This window comes from Carlito syrichta, unplaced genomic scaffold (assembly GCF_000164805.1).
Source record: "Carlito syrichta isolate Samal-C Ts95f unplaced genomic scaffold, Tarsius_syrichta-2.0.1 Scaffold288432, whole genome shotgun sequence".
In the NCBI taxonomy this organism is placed as follows: domain Eukaryota; kingdom Metazoa; phylum Chordata; class Mammalia; order Primates; family Tarsiidae; genus Carlito; species Carlito syrichta.
The window spans coordinates 90,745-97,642 of NW_007232528.1; positions in this window are offsets into that span (position 1 = coordinate 90,745).

Below are 6,898 nucleotides of genomic sequence, written 5' to 3' on the forward strand. Positions count from 1 at the left end.
CCCTTGGCTCAGGAGATCCTTCTGCCTCAACCTTCTAAGTAGCTAGGACTACAGGCATGTGCTACCAGGCTTATCTTGAACACCTGGGCTCAAGTGATCCTCCCACTCAGCCTCCCAAAATGCTGGGATTACGGGTGTCAGCCATTAAATCTGGCCATGAACCTACTCTTTGTTTTCTTTCTCATGTCCTCATATTAAATATTGTGTCAGGATTAGGATCCCAGTCCTTCAAGTACTCAATGAGATGACCTTTTTTGATTCCTTCTTTTCATCAAAAAGTGCTTGACCCAAGCCTCAGGAACTCAATTTCATGCATTCTTTTGGATGGCAGTTATTAAATTTTATATTTTATGATTAGCTGTCCAGGGTAAAAAATCTGCATGCTAGGTGTGGTTGACAGAATAATGGCTCTCAAAGATGTCCATGTCCAAATCCCTGGAACCTGTGGATATGTTACCTTGCATGGCAAAGGGGAATTAAGGTTGATAATCAGCCAACTTTAAGATAGGGAGATTACCCTGGGTTATCTGGGTGGGCCCAGTTTAATCACATGGGCTATTAAAAGTAAAAGAGGGAAGTAGAAAGGGAGACCATAGTGACATGATGTGAGCAAGACTCCACCCACCATTGCTGGCTTTGAAGATGGAGGAAGGAGCCACGAGTCAAGGAATGTGGACAGCTTCTAGAAGCTGGAAAAGGCAAGGAAATGGATTCTTGTTTAGCACCTCCAGACAGAAATGCAGATTTTTAACCCAGTGAGACCCCTGTCAGACTCCTGACTGATAGAATTGTGAGATAATAAATCTGTGTTGGTTTAAGTCATTAAGTTTGTGGTAAGTTGTTACAGCAGCCATAGGAAATGAATATACTACATAAGTCTTCTTGGAGTCATAAAGCCTAATCTCAAAGAATGCTTTTTTTTTTCTGCAGGAACATTAGTCATTATGAAAGTCAAGTTTGGGAGATACCTGGTGGCTCATGGAAGGTTGGTGATATCCCTCAAATCTCAATATACATACTAGGAATGTCTATGCAAAGACCTTCTCCAAAAACAGTGCCTCTGACTGGCTCCTTGCACTATAATTTCTCTCCCGTTGCTAACTCTCACCCATGTACTTCATCCTTCACTGCTGTGGTCACCTGTGGTTCTAAGCCTCCCTGCCTTCCTTTTGACACGCTCCCAATGCACTGACGTGAGGAATTCTTCCCGACTCCCTTGCTCCCACATAGAATGAAGAAAACTCCTTTGTAGGAAAATAATAGGTTAGGTCTGCTGAGGTCAACTGGAAGAAGAAAAGAACTTGAACATTATCATTTTAACTTTCTTGACTCCCAAGATAAACTTCCAGGGTTGCTGTTTGCTTGTTGAGGCTACTTAGAAAAAGTGTTTTTAGACTTTGGAGGATTTTGAGAGAGTGAGGAGTATTGTTGTTGTTGTTGTTGTTGTTTTTCCTGCAACAGCTGTGATTAAAAAAAAAAAAATCTAGAATCTTTCTTCCTGGGGGCAAGATTCAAACCATAATCGATGTGTAACTTTCACCTCCCTCTGCCCCACTTTGCCCTCCTCCTCCTGCTCTGGTTCTTTTGCAAAGAAGCTGGACATGCTTGCTGGTGTGGGAGGTTAGTGGATTGTTACAAGTGGGTGATCCTTTCCCTGGGAACCCTTCATTTGCCAGCCAAACTAGCTTCTTCTCTATTTTCTTAGGAGCTCCTGAGATTGTTGAGATTAGATCCATGTTTGCTAAGAGAGTGATTTATCCTCTAAGTAAGAACAACAGGATGTCCCCAAATTCTGCCTGTTCCAATAAATGCTCAATATAGTGGACCTTGAACATCCAATGTATTACTGAAAGAAAATGACTGACAGTGGTGGGAAGCTATGGGGGGGGAGGGGAAGGGAGATGGGATTAACAGTAGTAAATATCTGTCTGGGGACGAGAGACACCTCTTATCAACAAGGGTGCCTGAACGAAGCATATTTGTTTATCTAACCCTTAACTGTACCCCACAATATCATAATAAAAAATATTGATTATAATAAAAATAAATAAATAAATAAATGCTCAAGTGCAAAGGTTCCTGAGCATCAATTCTGTTTATCAAGAGGTGCTAGAATGAACATACTGGGTGGGGGTTCGGTGGGTGGGAAGCCCACCATCCTCAAAGATGGCCCTGTGTTGTCTGTCTTTTCCCAGCACCCAGGCAGTTCCGTGTGCTGTGAGCTCTATAAGGACTGACTACTGACAGGCAGACTGCAGAAGTCAGATGGCTCATTTCTGTTTGGTAACAGTTCGTTCTTTTTCATTGCCTTCTAGAAAATAGCACTGAGGGACCTGCTTGTGAGTTTGGGTCTCTTCATTCCTTTACCCCAGTGAGCCAGCCACAAGGGGTGACTGTATGGAAGGTGCTGCTGGGCTAAGGAGTTATGAGCAGTGAGTTCTCCAGGACATGCCCCCTACCCTGCATGGGTGCTCAGGCAGTCTTGCCTCAGGTAATCAACTCCAGAAGCCAGCAGGCCATATCACTAGAGCATGAGTAGAGGTGAGCACCTGGCCTGCTGGAGGGAGGACTAGATCCCTCACCCAGCAGCCACCAACCCTTGGAGGGGCTGGAAGAATCTATGTGGCTGAAAGTAAGCAAGACTGAATTTTAACCTGGGAAGAGATCAGAGTTTCTATAAGATTCTGTCACCCACGAGAGAGGGTCCAGATGAAGGAGTGACCTTCGAGCAACACCCTCCTGCTCTCCTTTTCAGACACTTGCAAACTTGATTACCCTGGCAGCTTCCAGCAGCCCAGCAGCACTGCAAAGCACAAAGCAGTTCGGCTCCCCGCTCCACCCCCACACCCCAGTGGAGGAAAAGAATGCATTGTTCATTTCTGTTTCCCCAGTTTCTGTTCTGTTCCAGTGTATATCCTGTTGCAGGATTGGTGTGCATTAAATGTTTAAGGGACAGAGGAATGAAGGAGCCTGAGGTTTTGCTCAGTGTGCTGTTGAAAGATGCAGCACTAGGCAGGGAGAGAAGGGAGGCATGGCCAGAGGGCTGGGGCGAGCCTCCAGTGGGCTGGGAGGATTACGCTACACATTTTCTCCTGGGAGTCACACCAGTGCAGACTTTTTTGCAAAGCAGCACTGCTAGGCATTTCCCAAATTTGCTCATGGTTTTAATCAAGACCCTATTTAATGGGTCTCTGGTCCATCAGGGCTTCTGCACACAGCTCCAGGGGGTGCCCACACATCACTGGCCTTGAGGTGTCCTGTAGGATTAGCTGGTTTTCAACAGGGGGCAGGAATGTCTTGAGGAAGGGACTCCTTTTCCTAATGTAGGCTGAGACTTGGCTGAGAATCTTTACTGCAGTCACTCCTGCCTTGATGGGCTTCATGCAGGTCTGCTCACAAGGACTGATCTGAACTTAGATCGGCTCCCCAGAGGCAGCCGGGCAGGGTCAGGCTACATCCTCCCTGGTGATATGCCCTTGGTCCTTGAGCTTTCCCTGCCTTTCCAACAGGCCACCCAGACCTCTCGCCTCTTGGAAACCTAGACTCTTGGCCTACTCAATACTTCTCTTCTAACTGTATAGATGTAATTTTTCTTTTCTTTGGAGAATCTTGCAATGGATAGGATAAATCATAGATTCAAGGGAATTTTAAACTGCAAGTAAAAATAATTATTTAGAAGATAAGCTTTGGCTTAAATGGGCCTAAATTGGGATTCGGGTTGTACAACCTTAAGTAAGTCTTACAGTTGATCCATTCATTTCTTTATTTAGTTATTCCCTCAAAGACATTTATTGGGCATCTACTCTGTGCCAGACGTTGGGTAGTTCAGTCTTGGGAGGAAGGCAGAGGTTAAACAGATACTCACACTGATAAGTATAGTGGGGATAAGTGTGGTAAAGAAAACCTACAGGGGGTGATGGGGGCATGGAACAGGAGGGATTAAACCACTTGAGGCAGGGAGGGCTGAGATTTGAAAGAAAAGAAATTCACCAGGCAGGTAAAGAGCAGCATTCCAGGTGGAGGGAGTGGTGTGGGCAAATATCCTGGGGCAAGACATTCAGTGTGACTGGATATTAGGTCAAGAGCAAGAGGGCCATATCAGAAGAAGAGGCCAAGGAGGTGGAGGCCCATCATAGGCATGGTGTTAAAAATTATAGGCATGCTGAGAGTCTTGCACCTGAACTTGACAACACTCACTGAAGGGTTTTAAGCAATGAAGACAACCAATCAAATATAGTTTTAATGTTCAAAGTGAGGGCTAGGGCTAACATGAAGACACTAGGCTAGACTGGGGACAAACATGGATGTCGAGACGAAAGCCAAGGAATGTGACTTGCCCTGTGGTTTCAAGAACCACGGTTAATTTCGGGAGTCTCCTCTCTCTTCGGGACTTGCTTTCTCTGTGGCACTGCTCAGTCCTCAGATCTGCAATGCAGCCTGCCGGGAATCTTCTGTCTCTTCCTCCGGATGGCCTTGGTGTCCTACTGGGACTCTACACCTCCCAGTAAGCCGATGAATTATTAAAAATAATTTGTTTTCTGAGAGATAGTATTCAGTCTCAGTGCAGATTTTTGTGGGGCACAAGGAAGCCAGAAGGGTGCCCATGGCTCACTAACCGTGCATCCCTGGGCTCAGCTCAAGGGACAGCAGCCTGAAAATCACAACTCTCTGCCTCTGAATGTGAGGCTGAAGCGGCTGAGTCACCTGCCAGTTGCAGCTTCATGGACCACAGCCTTTGTTGGGGTCCCACTGCCAGGACCACACACACCCCTACCTGCCCCCTCTGACAGGTACCTGGGAAACTCCACTCTTCTAACATGATCAGAGTCATGTAGAAAGGCCAGCAGTACTTCCCTAGAAACTCCCAACCATCTACTTATTCATTCAAGGTAGTGTGGCCACAACTGTTGAGGAGATACTGAGCTCATACCAGAAGCTGCAGGGGAACCTGGGCCACCTCCTTGGTGGTCAGTCTTACTCTTTCCAACAGCCTCTGTCCCCAAACTAATGGCTCTTTGATTTCTTCTGCTGTGGAATTTTTTTTCCCCCTACTGATTGGGAGAACTGCTCATGAAGTTTAGAAGAGGATAAATGTTCTAGTTACCTCTGGGGATCAACCATCACCATGAATAAAGTTATTTCCCCTGCCAGCGTCTTTGATCCTTTTCTTACTTCCTATTTAGGGTTGCTGGCAGAACTCTTCAAGGTCTATTGATTCCGTTTGTGTTCACTGTTTCTCATAATTGAACATCTTTAAGTATACCTGTATAGAGATCAGCAGAATAACAGGAGAAAAAGAGACTTGCAGAAATTAAGAAATGCTTGGGGTTAAATTTTTTTTTCTTTAAGAAAGGTGGGTCCTCTGAAAAAGGAAAGGGAACAAACAGGACATTAGAAAAGTCCCACTGGATGTGATGGTTGGATGCAAAGCCCTTTGTCACGTGACCTCTAAGTGACCCCTAAGGCTGCTAGTCCTTCTCAGGGCAGTGTTTTTAGAATTGGTTTATAGCTGAGCCCAGGGACTCACGGTTAGTGTTTTATAGGGTCAGCTGTGCTCACAATAGGTACCAAGGGTGTTTGGAGGCACTGAGGTCTTGGTCCAGTGCCAGGGTCTTCTGAGCAAACACCACTGCCATAGCTACCAGCTTCCTCAGAGAGAAAAGATCCAGTAAAAGTAGCTAACACATAAACCTTACCATGTCATCCTGTGAGGTAACTATTGTCATTACTTCCATTTCACAGATGGGGAAACTGAGGCACAAAGAAGTTAGGTAACAAGTCCCAGGCAGACTGGTGACAGAGCCCTGGTTATGTTCTCCTGTCTCTGGGTAGTGTCTAAGGAGCTTCTGGCCAGACCCTGCTTGTCCCAGACATTCCTAGCAGAAGTCCTGATGCCCTCTTCCAAGGTGGAGTCTCAGCTCGGATCATTTCTCAAGCTTGACCTGACCAGGATGGTCCACAGCATCAGCCTAAAAGTCTGGAAGTGTCTTATTAATATCAGCAATAATAACGATAGTAACTAACGTTTATGAGATGCTTTGCATACACCAGCATTTGCTAACCTCTTAATAACAAATCATTATCACAAATATATAAGGTTGGTGTTGTTACCATTCCTGTTTTCAGATAAGGAAAATGAGGCTTAGGGAAGATGAGCAAATTGTCCAAGGTCAGAGGACTGGTGGGTGTTGAGTCTTCATGGCTTTTTGCTATGGGGTGGTCACATCTGTCATGGTTGGGAAGGATTTGGACAGCAGAGTCTCCTGAATATGGCCACACATTTTTGGAGTCAGGCAGACTGAGATTAAATTCTGATTGTATTAGTATTTGTATAAACCCTCAATTTCTTCTTCTGTAAGCTGGAGCTAAGTCTGTCTTCTGCAGGCTGTGTTATTTTGGGTATCAAAAGGGATAATGTTGGATTTCCTACATTTCAGGCATTCATGATTTTTTTTTCTTCAAATCTTCAAAATATTCTTTATTCTACATTTTTAGTATAAAAAATCCACAAGTTAAGTGCACCACAGTGTAGAGAGAGACATACGACGCTGAACTTGCATAACAGTCAATGGTACAGCCAAACATCACATGTAGAGAACACAAAATTTAGATGAACTGAAATTATAAGATAAAATGAAATAAAATCCAATTTCAGAAAACAAAAATCAAAATATTAAGGATCCCTGAAATACTCTTAACCCTAATGAGATTTCACTGGACTCAAGTCATTATGCAGTGAGGCATTCACAATATGACCCCATACCCAGTCTAGGAATTCTTGGGAGCCATGAGTGGCTGTGTCAGACACTCTGACAAAAAACAGTAACCCATTTTTGATCTAAGAACTCCCCTTAATTTGGCTTTAAAGACATCAATCACATTTTTGCAATGCATCCTC